This window comes from Drosophila suzukii, chromosome 3 (assembly GCF_043229965.1).
Source record: "Drosophila suzukii chromosome 3, CBGP_Dsuzu_IsoJpt1.0, whole genome shotgun sequence".
Classification (NCBI taxonomy): domain Eukaryota; kingdom Metazoa; phylum Arthropoda; class Insecta; order Diptera; family Drosophilidae; genus Drosophila; species Drosophila suzukii.
The window spans coordinates 6560628-6576560 of record NC_092082.1 but is presented as its reverse complement, the minus strand read 5'-3'; the positions used below and the strand labels follow the sequence as shown (position 1 = coordinate 6576560).

Sequence of the window (15933 nt, the reverse complement as noted above, 5' to 3'; positions counted from 1 at the left end):
AAAGGCAGGCGAAAATTACGTATACGCACTGTGACAGGCCGCAGCCAGGGCTAAAGACGAGACCAACTGGTAATCTAAGTGCCAGCATCTATGTGCGTATGTATGCCCAAACAATTTGTCGGCGATTTGTCGGCAAACTTGAGCCAAACACATTACACATACGCACCGAGTGAGCCATATTGCACATACGCCCCGTGTGACCCACAGAGGAATAACGGGCGTAACGAGGTTAAGTGACCAGCTGAGCAACCTGTTGACTCTGCTCTCTCCTCTCTCTCATGAGGCAAAAACTCACTCAACGGCGGCTTTGTTTTGCTCCGCTCTTTCGCCGGCAATCGGCTGTTTGCACTCATTCCACTGGCCTTTCGCACTCACTGCGAGTGCTTTTCGCCTGGCGACGATTCTCCAGCTGCGGTTGAGTTCAGTTGCCGCTTGTCAGTCGCCCGGTTCGGTTACGGTAACGGTAACGGTTGCGGATACCCAGAAGGTCTGCGTCGCGTTTGAAATCCAGTTTACGTCGCATTTTTTGAGTGGGAGCAAACGTAAGTGACGCTCGCGTGCCTAAAGTCAATTCGTAAGGGGCGAAGATGGAGATAAAGATACAGTTCGATCCGGAGACAGTACGATACGGAGATACATTTCAATGGAGTTTAATTTTGAATAAAGCTTTTTTATTGACTGCGTCATTTTTGCAAAAGCAAAGCGAAAAAACGCAGAAGAAAACTAAAACAATATTAGGTTCTTAAAAATTGTATCTTAACATATAAAAAGTTTTATCAGGAATTTAAAAAAAACACCAATACAGTATAAAGATTAAAAATGTAAAGAAAATAGAATTTATTTTTTACTTAAAAAGTTATTTACTTTGTTTTTTTTTTAAATAATATAAATATTATACCGTTCAGTTAAGTAAATATTATTTATATAACATTTTTTTCAGTGAATTTTTGCACTTTTTAAAAAATATCTAAGTGATTGAATTTTGAAAAATGTATATAATTGCTAACCTACAAATTTTAATTATAAAAGATAATTCTTTTTATTTTTCAAAACAAATAAGTTAACTTTTGAAATACATTCAATTGATCCTAGGAAACCAAAAAATATTTATTTCTATATCTTATAATTATAACTATCTGTCTCCGTTTCGGAATTTGTTTATGTTCCGCCCTCCCCCATTGGGTCTCCCTTCAAATTAACTAGTTCTGCAATTCTCATTTTGACGTCTGACAACGGCTGTAATCAAATTGTGCCTTTCATTTACAACTTGTTATAATTCCGGTGGCATTCGCAACCGGAAACGTGCTCGCCGCCGTTTTGTCTACGCCACAAAATAGCGAAAGCCAACTGAAGAAAAATGAAAATATAAAATGAAAACAAAGCCAAAAGTAAAATAAACTTTGGCAGCAAAATATTTCCTCGGCATTTGTGTTGCAGCATTTCTTGTTTATAAAACCAAACAAGAAAAAATAAAAGAACAAATATCAAATGCAAGCGAAGACAATTTGTCCGCAGTGTTATGAAGTGGTTAGAATCTTGGCTTGCACTTGTCCAAACAGAATGTATATGCTGTGCATTTATGAATATAATATGTGGAGCATACTTGGCTGGCTGCCGAAATGACAAAATGATGCATTAAACTAATTGGAAAAACTTTGGGTGTTTTCTGTGAGTGCTCAGCGGAGCTGAAGAAAAGCCGCAAGAAGTGATCAAAGGAGTGTGTGATGTGGAAGAATTACGTACTAGATGTGATTGAATTTGAAACCAAAAAGGCGGATAATAAAACCATAAAATCTGTGGCTTATGAGTAAAATAAATTGAAATAAAATAATGAAAAATGTCAACTGTACTATCGTAAATTCAATCTTAACGCATATTTTTTACCTAACAATGTGAAATGCAAAAAAAAATTGACAGCAACGGAAACAATTCCAAATGGTAAAAAAAGAGATAAGTGAAAAAATTAATGCAAATTCAAGGCAATGAGTAATTCATTTTAAACAACCAAGCCTCACAAAATTGTTATAATTAATTTATTTACTGCAAATACAACCCCTAATCGTATATGCAAACCACTTGTTTCTCCCACAATTTTCTACATAATTGTCCGTGTTAATTTGTCACTAACCTTGGTCAAAGTTTTTGCTTGTTTACACAAGAGTGTCAAAATCGGGCAGACAAGTAAATAAACAAGTAGGCGAGAACAAATATTTTAACAGCAAATTGAAGCAATCAACAAGCAGAGCTTGAGATAGTCCCAAGAAGTTCGTGAGAAAATGGAACTTGATTAGTTTTATTTAAATAAAAAAGGTCAAGAGACCCAAAACAAGCCATTCAGATAATGTAGATTCAGTGCAAACTAAGAGCACAGATAAGGCAGCTGATAATACATTGCATTATTAGACTGAAGGGGATTTTAGAGGTATGAAAATTGAATTGTTCGCATAATTGAAAAATAGATTTCTCTACACACTGCTGAGAATTTGTGAATGCTAAAAGCATATGTATGTCCGAATGCATGTTCAACCAGCAGTCCAAGAAATCTAGGCCGTTTAAATTGCTCCACGTTCTCTATACACATACGAGTATATGTATCTTTTGGATATATTTAGATCTATTCTATATATGCAAAGAACTTGCGCATGAAAAATGTTCCAAAAATTGATTTATTAAATCAAACTGTTTAGTTGGGGCTGTGATTTTAGAAAAGGGAAGCATGATTTAATCATTTGTTTAACAGCAAGCCTATTAAATACGCTTTTAATATCACTTTTTATAATCTAAGCTTGTTTCCCATGACAGAAAAAATCCCATAGCAAAAACAGCGTATAAACAAATGAAACTAGAAATACCCCGTTGAGCCAGAAACAACAGCAAAAAAATAAAAAGACAAAAAGCGGAATGGCAAACAAAAATTCATACGTATTTAATGTGCACATATGAGCTCTCTTCGAGGCTTAGAAAACAAAAGCCGAAAAAAGCGCAGATTTGTCATCATATGCAAAACAAAATCTTCGCCGTTGGCTTCTGTTTTTTTTTTTTTTAATTTTCGAAAAAGTAGAAATGGGTGAAATCATAACAAACATTTGAAACTTTTAAATTAAACGTTTGAAATTGATATTGTGAATGTGAATGGGAGTAATTATTTAATGTACTTATATTAATGCAATTAAACAATTTATAAAGCGTGAGTAATTAGGCTGAGCTTTAATTATTATTATTATTTTTAAAAGATACTTTTTGTCCAATTAATAAAGTTGTCAGAGACGAGAAGCTAATCTAATTATTGTTGCGTGCTGACGTAAATAAAGCCGAGCTAATAAAAATAAAAAAGATTGGGAAAGCACAAAATGTATATCTAATGATTAGTAAATACAATTTAATGTACGAAAATCTTTGAGATATATTTCACCCATACATATGTTTAAATGCTAATCAGAGCAAATAAAACAAATAATTATTGCAGACTAATTAAGATCTCCAGTGACAATCTCAAAGTTTGCATTCACTAAAACTCATTTTCAATGTGAAATTAAATCTTTAAAAGCAGCAAAAGAAAATCTCATAATTTAAAGCAATTATGACAGAAAAAATAACGTTTTGCAATGGAATTTTATATGCATATTAATAATTGTCCGACCATTACAATTTTCAATGACCTGTTAGTACAAATGACACGTTAAAAAACAATGAGGTAAAGGCTGTAAAAACTGTAAAAATTAATGAAAATTAATTGATATAATTTAATGAGATGACCAGAGAGGCCAACAGCTCTCGACACAAAGTTGCAGAACGAGTCGGAAGCGCGGCCGGAAAATGGGGAAAATGTGGAAAATTTTTATGAAAATAATTAAGCCGCCGCCAGCGGCTAAAACAACAACAGAAACAACGGGGCTTGACAAAAACTTAACAACTTTATGCTGCCGGTCCGGCTTAATTAACACTAGGATTGCGGTTGGTAGGGAGATTTCCGTGGGCGGAATGGCGAGCTGCCGGCGCTAAATGTCAACAATAAGCTCGAGTGCGGCTGTTGCACTTTCCCCCGCTTTCCCACCACTTTTCCGGCCATTTCCATTTCGCCGCCATCCTTTCGTTTTATGAATTTTGAGCAGCTTTCGCCTGCAGATTTCGGCGGCAACAAATCTCCAGCGATATTCACGGAAATCGCTTAAATTGTGCAGCCAAAACAAAACGGATGGCGTCGCTGAATTTATTCAAAAAATGTAAAAAGTTTCGCCGAAGGACCTTTCGCACTCCTCTGTCCTTTGAATCCTGGTGGTGTTTTTTCATTCCAACTCCAACCGCCGAGCTTCATTGCGCATTCAAGTGGCCCCGTTTGGCAAATGAAAATGAAAATAAAACCGAAAACTTGGACACACCGTCCATGCCCAATTGAGTTTGTTTCGGTTTTGTTTCGAGCCTCGAATATTGCCCCCGTTTCGATTTTTTTTTCATTTTTTCGGGCTACTCCCTGGATGATTTGACAAAAGTACTGCATTGGTTTTTTTGAGGCTCGAATGTCTGACTGAATGAGTGGCTGGCATAGTTTTCATTACCTCCGCACACAAATTTCATAGCCTAATTTGAGGCATCGATATTGCGTATGCGCCGCGTGTTGCAAGCCTGAAATAAAAACACGCCAAGCGCGCCCCATTAAAAAGGCAAATAAACAAGTGGCAGACACAGTGCCACATTGTGAATAAAGCCAAAACTCAAAAGGTCCTGTGGCCACGACATTTTCATGTTGTTTCCTCACACGAAACCACATAAAAGGAAATTTATGTAAGGACAAATAGGAGAGCTTAGAATACCCTAATATAAAACGTTATAAAATAGAATTCCCGGAAAGTCATTAATATTTTTTACAACAATTTTAGGTACCTAAGCCCTTATAACACTAGCTTGATTTTTGACTTACTGACTGGATTTAGTTAAAAAAGTAAAGGACGCCTCGGGAAAAAGGTCTACAAAATGCATATTTTTAATAAATGTATTGACTGTCATGACTTTTTAAATAAATCTCTTCAGCTAGTCAAAACTCCAGCAATGTCATAAGGCCATTATTCAAAAATATTTTTTTATTGATTAATTATGTTTATTACTTTAGGTGTTATTTATTTTCAAAAATACAATTTATTAAAAAGAAAATAATATTTTATTTTTAAGTTCTCTGTATTCTGTCTAAAATAAATCAAAATAACACTTTATTAGCTCTATTTAAAGCACACTACACATAATACCATTAAATAAAATACCGATTCATTGAAATGGTATGCAATATAATAGACAAAAAATTCGCCCCGCCGTCGTGAAATAATATTTTTTTTAACTAATTCCCCAATAAATTCCACTTGACTAATGAACACATATAATGTCCCCCCTTGCAACTCAATTATGTACCTCTGTTAAAGCTCTCGATATATTTATTTGATCCTTTCGGAAGAGCAAAGAATGAGGAAAGTCAGCGGTAATCAAGCCTCACATTCCGCTTGAAATGAGCTAATTAAAGGACCATTTCGAATGGCCAACAAATTTTCGGTGTGCCAACCCTCCGCATCCGTATCCGTATCCATATTCCCCGACTTTGCTGAGTGATTAATTTTCATATTTATAATAAAACGCTGAAAAGGTTGGGCAAGTAAACAGAAGGGGGGCGCAAAAAAAAAATACCCACTCAAACAGCCAAAAGAAGAAATGAGAAAGCTGGAAAAAATAACAAAATGGCCTACACAAATGCCAGCAAATGGCTTTACAAGAGGGCCGGAATGAAGGAAAATCTGTTGAAAACATGCTCACTTTTATATGGTTTATATGCTCCATGGATCCCATATGAGCTGCATAATGAGTGGCATTGGGAGTGGGTGGGTGGATGGGTGGATGGGTGGTTGGGTGGTTTGGTGGTTGGGTGGTTGTAAAAGGGGCGTGAGGTGCAGCCCAACAAGTATAATTAACATTGAAAGCCGAGCGAGTACGTCAAATGAGAAATGTGCAAACAAGTGTGGTTGGGAAAAATGATGGTCTGATGGTTGGGGGGGGGGATATGTTTTAGGGGTTGGCCCACCCACTCACACTCGAACACCCCTGCTCAATGGCCTTTCACGCACACACACCTTTTGATATTAATATTAAAATGGCATAGAGACCTTCGTGCCCAAAGCCTGATTAAAGTGGGTAACTAATATAGATTTATTCCAGTCGAACTATCAGCTTCGGGAAAATCCCCTTGCGCTTCTTTTCGCTCTGCTTAATGGTGGGAAAAACCCTAAATCTCATCAGGGCCCATAATTATGTTTATTGCAACTGTTGCACCAGGCTTTTCCATTTGCGGCTTTGTGGACTGCGGCTTAGTTTGTTTGCAGTGTTGGAACTTTTTCCGTATAGTTAGACATATTTGCATTGTTGCTAGGCTTTCAATTAAAACTGATCTATATTAGCTTGATTAGGTTGTTAATTAAATTCGAACTAGAATATTAGCTGATAAGAGCGGTAATAAAATGAAAATATGATTAGTTTTTGTTTGACTTTCAATTGTAAACAAATGTTGTGACTGGCAAAAAAAATTAATTAAAATAGAAAACTGATTTTACAAAACAAATACCTTTTAATAGTCAATTTAAAATTAAAACGGGCTTATTAGTTTTTTATTATACATTTTTTTGAATGAGGAATTTAGTGCAAATTATTAAGGTGCTCAATAAAATGCCAATTTACATATATTCATTATGCAACAAATTTATTTTGTAACCTATGATATACATTTAATTTAAATATATGTTGTACATCTTTCTACAAAACTATTCAATTTGTATACGATTTCATATCATATTAAATGCAATAAAAAGGTAATGTTGTAAAATTCATGAAAATGCAGACATTTTTTATCACTAAAATATTTAAAATTAATCTTTAAGTTTATTTAACAGAATTAAATTTGAATATTTCGCAACTGCCATTCACTTTGGCAACGCAAAACGCGACCCAAATGGCCAGTGTTGCATAACAACCAAGTAGCTTCTGCAGTGGATTAAATAAAACATACTTTGCCCAGTGCACTGGACAATCTGCGGGAGCTTAGAACCCAAAGTAAATACCAAAAACTAAAAACAATATCCCAGGCAGCGCGAGCCAAAAACTTTTTATCAAGCGCTTAGTGGCACATCCGACAATTGACAGACAGAGACGGCAGACAGACAATGGGGCACGGCCAGAAAGAGAGGGGTAGAGTGGCCCCATCTCGTTGGGATTTGGTTGCATGTACGCAAGTGGCACTCCAATTAAAATGATTGTCTTAATGCCGGCCAGAGCATCAGCGGCTATTACAACGCGTCGAGTTGATTCATTCAGTCTAGTTCTCTTATTATTACTTTTTTTTTTTGAGAGTGCTCCATCCGGCTGTACCGCCCCCTCATTTGCCCATCCATCCATCCATTCATTCATTCACTTATTCACTCACTCATTCGGTCCGTACAACAAAACTAAAATCATCACTTAATGTGCTGAAAATAACGCACTTGCACGTACTCGACTAATTTATTTGATTACCCTTACAATTACGGCGGGTTTTTTTGTTCTTATTCATTCCACGAGACAAAGAAACGAGTTCTGGAGTGAAATTCCCGAGGTGATGATGGGGATGCCTTCGCTTAATTTATTTCTTTAAGTTTACGTGGAGCTTTCCAAACTTCAGACTGTTGAGTTTCTGACTGTTCTAGCCATTAGTCTAATCGCATTCTCAAGTTTATGGCCAAGTGCCGGGCAATCGCATTATCTAATCGATGTACTAAACGAACCCAGTGCTTAAAAGTGTGTGGGCCATAATTTTGGAACCAGCGATAAGGAAAACTTATTTATGATCTTGGTTTAGCTAAGACATGTAAAAGACCTTGAGAACATTTATTTAACATAAAAATGATAGCCCTGAACCAAAATATTTATGAAATAACTCAATATATTTTTTACCTCTCCACATTAAATGAGAACACTAATTTTTACAAAAGTGTTTTTGCTTGTTTATGATAATTTCTCATAAAATAGGGAAAGGTGTAAAAATATAATATTCATTAAATACTTATATATATTTTACACCTCTTCCTATCATAAGTAATTCCCATAAGCAAGCAACATTACATTTTACACCCCTACACTCTTTATAATACAATTGTATGCAATTAAAACGTAACACTTGTTTTTATTATTTGCAAGAATTAGTTTGGACAATATAATTGTCCAGCATTTCTCCCCCTTTCTTTATTAGATCGCTGCTTTATCCAAATTACCCTCATTATGCCGCACTTGTCTGTCAAAGTTGCAGCTAATTTTCCCCCAGCTCAGCAGAAGTTGAAAACTTAATTAACTCATTCCTCAACTAGACCGTCGACCACCACTCCCTCGTTTCGCTTTTTGAATTAATTTTGACCAGATTTGACATTAAACATAAATTAACCAACAAAATTGCATAACGCTTTTGAGGAAACAAGCGAAAAGTGAAAAGTAATACCAATCAAGTTAACCATATAAATCACATGTCTTGGCCAATCATCGCGATAGCACAAATACCAAAGATACGAGCCCGATTTGGGAGAACAGTCTGGAGTGTTTGCGTTGGGATTATCTAATCAATTGTATAAGTCATAAATTAGCCCACATCGAATTGAATCGAATCCAAGCCTTAGTTTGTGTTTCACAATTTCCGAGAAATGCCTGATGGCATGGACTTCAATGGGGATTCCCTCGGCCAACATTACTGTTTTTGACTAATGCCGATTAAATAGATGGACAAAGCACAAACGTATCTGGTATCTACTTATTTGCATTCAAATTACCACTGAAATTCTCATTGGGCACGCAAATTATGCTCGAAATGCCGGATGGGGGAAACGGTTTGGGTGCGAGCAAACAAACAAAAGTATCTCGAACATGTTTGCCAATGGCCGAAAGACAAAGACTCGGCCTTATTTGATGACCTATCCCACTTGAGTTTCTACATCTCTGTTTCTTCTTTCTTTCTTCGTTGCGAGTTGTAAACATTTGCTTATAGCAAAACTGGAAGAGACCCAAAAGCGGGCTTAAAATCAATATTTAAATTGCATGCAACTATTTTTGGAGGCCCCAGTGCACGTGAAAAAATATTTTTAAAAATGTAGAACCTTTTAAAAATATTAGTTTCAATACTATGTATATTTCTGGATTTAAAGAATGTTTAAACATAGACAAAAATCAGAATATAGTAATTTTCGGAAATCCAACTTAATTATTAAAAAGATGTTTTTTTTAATTAAAGTTTCTAAATTTTAAGATATACAAAAAAAATTGAATACCATTCAAAAAATCTAAATAATTGTTTTTTCTTTAAGTGTAGATCCCTAAGATTTTATTGGGTCTCCAACGTATCGCTGTGGCCCAACCATTATGGATATGTGTGTTTGTGTTTGCCAAGAACAAAAGGAACTTTGCAGCAAAACCTTGGAACAGTTTGTTGTGCGAAAGAGACCGACATATACAAAGAGAAAGAGAGGGCACGACTAACGACTGTTGCTAATTTGTTGTTTAGGCCCTGGTGGTTTATTTTGATTTGGTTTGCTTTTATTTAGCTTCCCTTGTGGTTTCCTTTTTTTCTCGTCGTCTGCTCCATATTAATTAATAGTTTTGTTTTTTGGTCGCCCATTGTCATTTTTTGGCAATGAGCTTTGGGCTTTTTGGCTTGATTAGCCCTGGAAATGAAAATCAAGGATTTGGAACTTTGCTACACAGTCACAATTCCAATTTAAATGCTTTTCTTCCGGGCTTAAGGTATCTTTCAATTAATCTTGCAATTTAATTTGATTGAAAATTTTCAAGTTTATAATCCCCTTTGGCAAACTTATAATCTTTCGAGTTTGGCCAAAAGTTTGTCACTTGAAAAAATGTGGCCACCGAAAGGGCTATTCAGCAAAAATGTTGGAAAACTTTTTTCTGCAAAAAAAACTGGGAAAAAAATGTTTATTCAAAAGTAATAAACTTTTGCGGGAACCATTAGGGCAATTAGCTGGGAATCTTTATATTTCTCTCTCCCTTTTCAATATTATCGTCTCATTTGATTTAAATTTGTGCGTGATCTTTGGCCAAGCCCCATTGTTAGTCACTTAGTTATTATTATAATTATCAGCTTATCAGTTGACTAGACTTTTGGCCAGCCGGGGAAAAATTTTGGCTCCGTTCTATTGAAAATCTTTTCTTTTTGGCAATTTGTTGACAGCTCTAGATAAACTTGGTTTGGGCGATGATGCAGAGCCATAAATTGGCAAAGTGACTTGTTGGCAGAACTTTGAAGAAATAGAATAAATTATAAATCAAAAAACTTATTAGCAAGTAAATAAATTTAAGACAAGTGAGCTTATGAAGTCAAATTTAAGGTCAGCAAGCTGAATGTATCTGCATCTTTGTAATATTTTCCTCATTGAAAATGAAGCAATTCTTTTGTTCTCAATTATTGGCTGTAAAAACAAATTCGATTATTATGTCCGTTTTCTTTTCCATAAATTGTACATTTGATATCCAGTAATTTCCCTTCCCTCCGCCCGAATTCGATTCCTTTAATCTCCATTTGAGTCCCCAAAGGACATTTAGCCCCCTCTTGCTTGTTGTTTTCCTTTCGACCAGTTTCTTATCTGCACGAAGGACACTGGCAAATTTTCAGGATTTTTGACTTCAATTATATGAGTACAGTAAATATTGGATTTTATTGTTGGTGTTTCTTTGGCTTAAGGATTTTGGTATAAACTTGCTCCTTTGCATTTTGCTTCTAAACATATTTTCCGCCTCGAGAGCGCCTTACTACCAGAAATTGAAAGTACCTACCTTAGGTTTTCGTTTTTTGGTAGCTCCTGGCAAGTTTGTTGTTGCCATTAAAACTAGTTTAACTACGCGGCTAGGACATGGCGGAATTAATTTTTTCATTTCGCCGTGCCAAAGTTGACCCAAGTTTTTTTATTACCCTCTACTAGGGTTATTAAATGCAATCTCCTCCACGTGAAGGCGACATTAATAAGCTCGAAACGTGTGGCCCTATAGTTATATACATATAAAGCGGCATATATACTGCCAGCAAGGACATTGTGAAAGTTGACAGCCAGCCTAGATCCCTGCTGCCTTACATTAAATTAAATTTATATGCTTATTTATGAACTTGCAACAATGAAATATTTTTCCTGCAAATAAAACTTGAGCCCAACGAGGCTGAAGAACCGGGGAGGGGGGGGAGAAAGGGAGCACACCATCTGGTGTTGGGCTGAAAGCAGAAAGAGAAAGGTAGAGGGTGGTGCGAAAGAGACGGCAATTGTGAGGTGCGGCCAGTTGTAGTTTGATGGCTTTTGTGAGTGGGCGTTGGGAAAAAGTGGGAAAAAGCTGGGGGAAAGCAAGGGGAAAGCAAAGGGAAAGTTGGCAAGGTATGGCAGGCATTTATGGTCAGAAGTACGACTCATAAGTGTATTTTTGATGGCCGTTTGAGTATTTTGCATTATTGCTTTTTCACGAAATGAGTTTTTGACTGACTCGTGTCATCGTAATGAAACTTCTCTGTGAAGCAAATGGTCATATTTATGTGCTCAAGTAATAAAAAGGATACAGGCGACCATAAAAGGTGTTATGGGTTAAATGAAGATGGTGTAAAAGGGTCTTAACCCAGAGTTATGGTTTCAATTATCCCTGAGACAAGTTTTTACATTTCTCCTGTATATTAAGCTAAAAATATCCTATCGATTTGCATACAAAATATCTTTTTGCCACACCATTTTCTATAGCCTGCAGCCCTTGAAATTTAATTAGATTTCACACTTGCCGCCCTTTCTGTGGCAAGCCTTAACCCCTTTTCGCCACACACTCGCACATAATTCAATACCACAATTACCATGGTGTAGCCTAATTGAGCTATTTAATTGTCATATAAATCTTATCGCTTTTATCGCCCTGAGACAGCCAAAGGAGCAACCGCAGAAGTTCCCAGGAGACAATTCATGGTGATGGGGTGGACAGCCATAACAACTTTAATTTGACTTCACTGAACTTGAATCTGGCCATCAGGAGCGACTTCTTGTATATCGTAAACATTTACGATATTCAATAAACTTTTATTCCCGACTGGGCGGACATTTTAAAGTTTTTTTTTTATATTGTGTTCACCGCCTCTGGACAAACTGGCGCTGGTAAAACAGTTAATTGAAGTGCGTACTTGGCTTAAATCGGGTTGGGAAAAAGGGGGAAAGCTTTATGGACTCTTGGGCAGTAGTTGGCTTCCCATTTTTTTTTGCCTTTTCTAAGCTGTTTCTCCGTTCTCTTTTACGCTTCTGTTGTCCCTTAACTTTTCTTTTTTTTGCGTAGCCGACTAAGCTGCAACTCATGAGCGGACAATTTGCAGCCGTCGAGCCAGAATCGGAACCGTTTTCCACATTTAAAAAATTTTTTTGTTTCAGCTCGTTTCCGCTTGCCTGACCCACAAATCCCCAAAGCTGTAAATGGAATTCGTTGCAGTTCCTGTACACTTCAAGGGGGTCTTATTGTTTCAGCCGGAATTCCAGGACGCTGAAGTACAAAAGCTGTGTAAATTGCACAAGATGTTAGAAATAAACAAATACTAAAAAGATATTTGGTTGCTTGATGTCTAGAACTATTTAAAAATAATATTATGGATAAAAATCTATAATTTATCGATGAAATAACACTATAATTTTTGGTATAGGGTATTCCCTTAATCAGTTTACTGTAGCCCTAGTTTGTTCAAACTTTTTTGTTTTCCTTGCCGCCTGAAAAGATTCCTTTCTTGTGGCAAAGTTGACTTTAAGTTTTGCAATTCGGTTCGGTTATGATTCCATTTACTGGGCCGACAATTTCCATAGATTGCGGTTGTAATTGCTGCACGTTTTTGTATTAGCCTCATTTGGGTCTGATGCCCCCATATGAAACGTGTTCCAGCGCCCGAAAGTCGGCAGCAATTTCCAGCCATTCTGCGCCTTGACATGTTTGGTCTCCTTTTAGCAACTTTTCTATCTCTTTCGCAGCCCTGGCCGGGCAAACATTTTAAACTCTTGGCAGGCCAACAGAAAGACGGGCGTATAGAAATGGGTGTGGCAGAACCAATTGCAATGCTCATTGCCAGGCTGTTGACATTTTAATAAAAATTATTCGTCGCATTGCAGGGGGAATTGTTGGGGGAGGAGGCGGAATGCATTCAATGTGGAAGGAACCCAGATGATATAGGGGCAGATGCAGTTCGCAGGGGCTGCAAGCGAGCGGATAAATGATTTCAAAGCGCATTCATTGCCAGCAAAATGTGTGTGCGAAAATTAATGCGAGAGCAACCATTCAAAGAATCCGTAATGAAAACCGATAAACACTAGCAATGCAGCATTCCAAGCGACTGAGCACAATAAAACGGAATGTTTAGGCTTAAAAAGTGACCTCTTAAAGAGGATTTAAGGCCTTCGTTTGGCAGTGTTTCAAGTCGATCTATTCTTATATTTACCATAAAAACTACAGAATATAGTTAAATGGTTTCAAATGGTTTCAAATTTCAAGCTAAGATTAAAAAAAAAATGTTTGTACTGTCATTAACTTAGTATTTTTTCAGTATTTAGTATTTATTTTTCATCAATAGATGGCCTATTATGACCTCAATTTTTGGCAATGTAGTCTGTTTCCTAAAATCTGGTGTGTTCCTTTTAATTTGTTACACTTTGCGCACACTCGACTAATTTACGACATAATTAAAATACAAATATTTTCAGCCAATATTTATTCTTGTTGAAATTGACAGCCGGCGACAGTGACAAAAAAAGGAAATTTGCCAAAACGTACACTCTTGAAATATTATTACGAAAAAAATAGGACACTGGGACTCGTAAATCTTCACCCAAAAAACGCAAACACATTGACCTCCTATAAAGTGAGCATTTTTTCACATTAAATGGAAGCAAAGACAACAAAAATCGAATTGACACAAAGGAAAAGTATTCCAAATGCAAATGAAAAAAGGAAATCAGGGATGGCAAGGGAAAATAAGATGTACGCAAATAAATTGCATTATCGTTGATTTGCACAAAAATTTATTGCATATAAACAAATTGCTGAGGCAACAAATCTATTGTTTGGATGTTTGTGTCTGCGGGGGAAAATTGCAAAGCGACTACAACGAAAATCAAAAGGCAATCAAATCCTCAAATAACCCCAAACGAAAGAATTTCGTGTAATATAATTCACTTTTACTATTGGGACACAAAGCATAAAAAACCCATGAAAAGTTGCAGGAAAGGACCCGCTGGCATGGCTGCATAAAATATTGAGAATGTTGGTCTATACGTTTGGTTTAGTTCTGTCGTTCTATTTATTTCAAAAATATAAGGATAGGGGTTTCGTTTCCTGAAATATTTTAATACAATAATTTAATTCAATATTTATGAAAACTAAAATCTTTCAAATATTGGAAATAAGTTACTCTTAAAAAATTAATAATTCAAAATACAATTTTTATAATATTTAGAAAGGAACCCAGTAACACGACAACTATTACGAACTATTATGGTTCTAAGAACAAGAAACTAAAATTCTGCAAAATTCAGGTTTTGTCGCTAGCAGTTTTATAATCAAAGACTTTGGCTGCCAGTTATAAAGAGTCAATTTCGCTTTTACAACTGATAGTTGAAATTGTCGCGTCACATCGCTTCATATATCACCTATAAAGATTGTAGGCCCGATAGAAACTGAACGACAGCTCCCTATCGGGTACCCAACTGAAAAGTAATCTGGGCAATACCTACTTGCGTTCCGTGTAGATTGCGTTCCCCAGTTCTCCTCGAGCACCTCCAATTATCGCAAACAGCTCTGGAAGCCCGTGAACAAACGAACCCGAGAGCTCTCCAGTCCTTAAATATTTCCGCACAGTTTGCTTTTGCAGTACTTGCACTTTTCCATGCCCCCGGGCCCCAAGGCTCTCTGACTAATTTTTGCTTTTACCCCTATTTCGTATAGGTGGGGGTTAGCCCAACCAAACATAAATTCTGTTGGGTCAGTTCAAGCACGCACCGAAATTACAAAAATAAAAAAAAAGCGCAGAGTAAAGTGAAAAGAATGAAGGAAGTTGAAAAATTGTTTGGGTTCGGGTTGGGTAAAAACAGCAGCAAATGGAGGGTAACAATTGCATGGGTTTCGGTGGCAGTCTTAAAGGGTTCTCGAGAACCCCAAAGCCTTAACCTTGCCGGGTGACTAATGGGTTAAGGCTTCGTCGTACATTCGAATTCAAGCAGCATCCGCGTAAACTTCTCGTTAGGCGGGAGCCCAATTGACATTGAATTTAATTCCGCATGAAGTGTTTTGGCATAGCGTGACATTTGAATTGGTAATTCCTGCGCCCGAGAGATGCCACCGCGAGATGGGTGGCAGCAGCCCCCCCAACCCCCTTTCTTTGCCCCTTTTCGGCATATCTCCGCCTGCCCACACCACAGAGCGGAAATTGCCTTTTTTGCGCGACTTCCGCTTTTGTGCTAGCCCCTTTCCCGGATTTTTCCCGCCTAGCTTCCAGCGATACTTCAGTAAAAGACAGCTTGCCATTGCCTCTTCATGGAGTTGCACTCTGGAAAAAATCCCTTAAAATATGCGACATTTTAACATAAAAATACATAATTCAATATACAATAAAAATCCTTGACTCTGAATAAATTTATATCAAACTGATCTAAATACAAATATTTTGAATCATCTTTATAAAATAATCAATGTCCAAAAAACTAATTCCTTTGATATTTTTAATCTAAATATTATGTTGCACAATATTTAAAATGATATATATCAATGATCTTTTAATTTAAATTATTTCCAAAAAATTAAAACATTACAGAGAAATAATGGAAACGTTTTTATAAAAGTTTATTATTAAGCAAGAAATTTGCATAATGCAATCAATGCAAT

At 36.5% G+C, this 15933-nt stretch overlaps 1 protein-coding gene across 4 annotated transcripts in view; it reads left to right on the top strand.

Annotated features, from left to right (window-relative positions):
• ome (dipeptidyl peptidase 4 omega) overlaps nucleotides 1-15933 on the top strand; it is an 82140-nt gene that overhangs the window by 39719 nt on the left and 26488 nt on the right. For 2 of the 4 annotated variants that reach the window (XM_017078856.4, XM_036814879.3), the window contains exon 1: nucleotides 399-542. The exons of 1 other annotated variant lie outside the window; for it this stretch is intronic. The gene's annotated coding sequence lies outside the window, so the exon portion shown is untranslated. Of the gene's footprint in view, nucleotides 1-398; nucleotides 543-15933 lie in introns of those variants that run through there. One more of the 4 variants, XM_017078857.4, reaches the window with a different exon arrangement.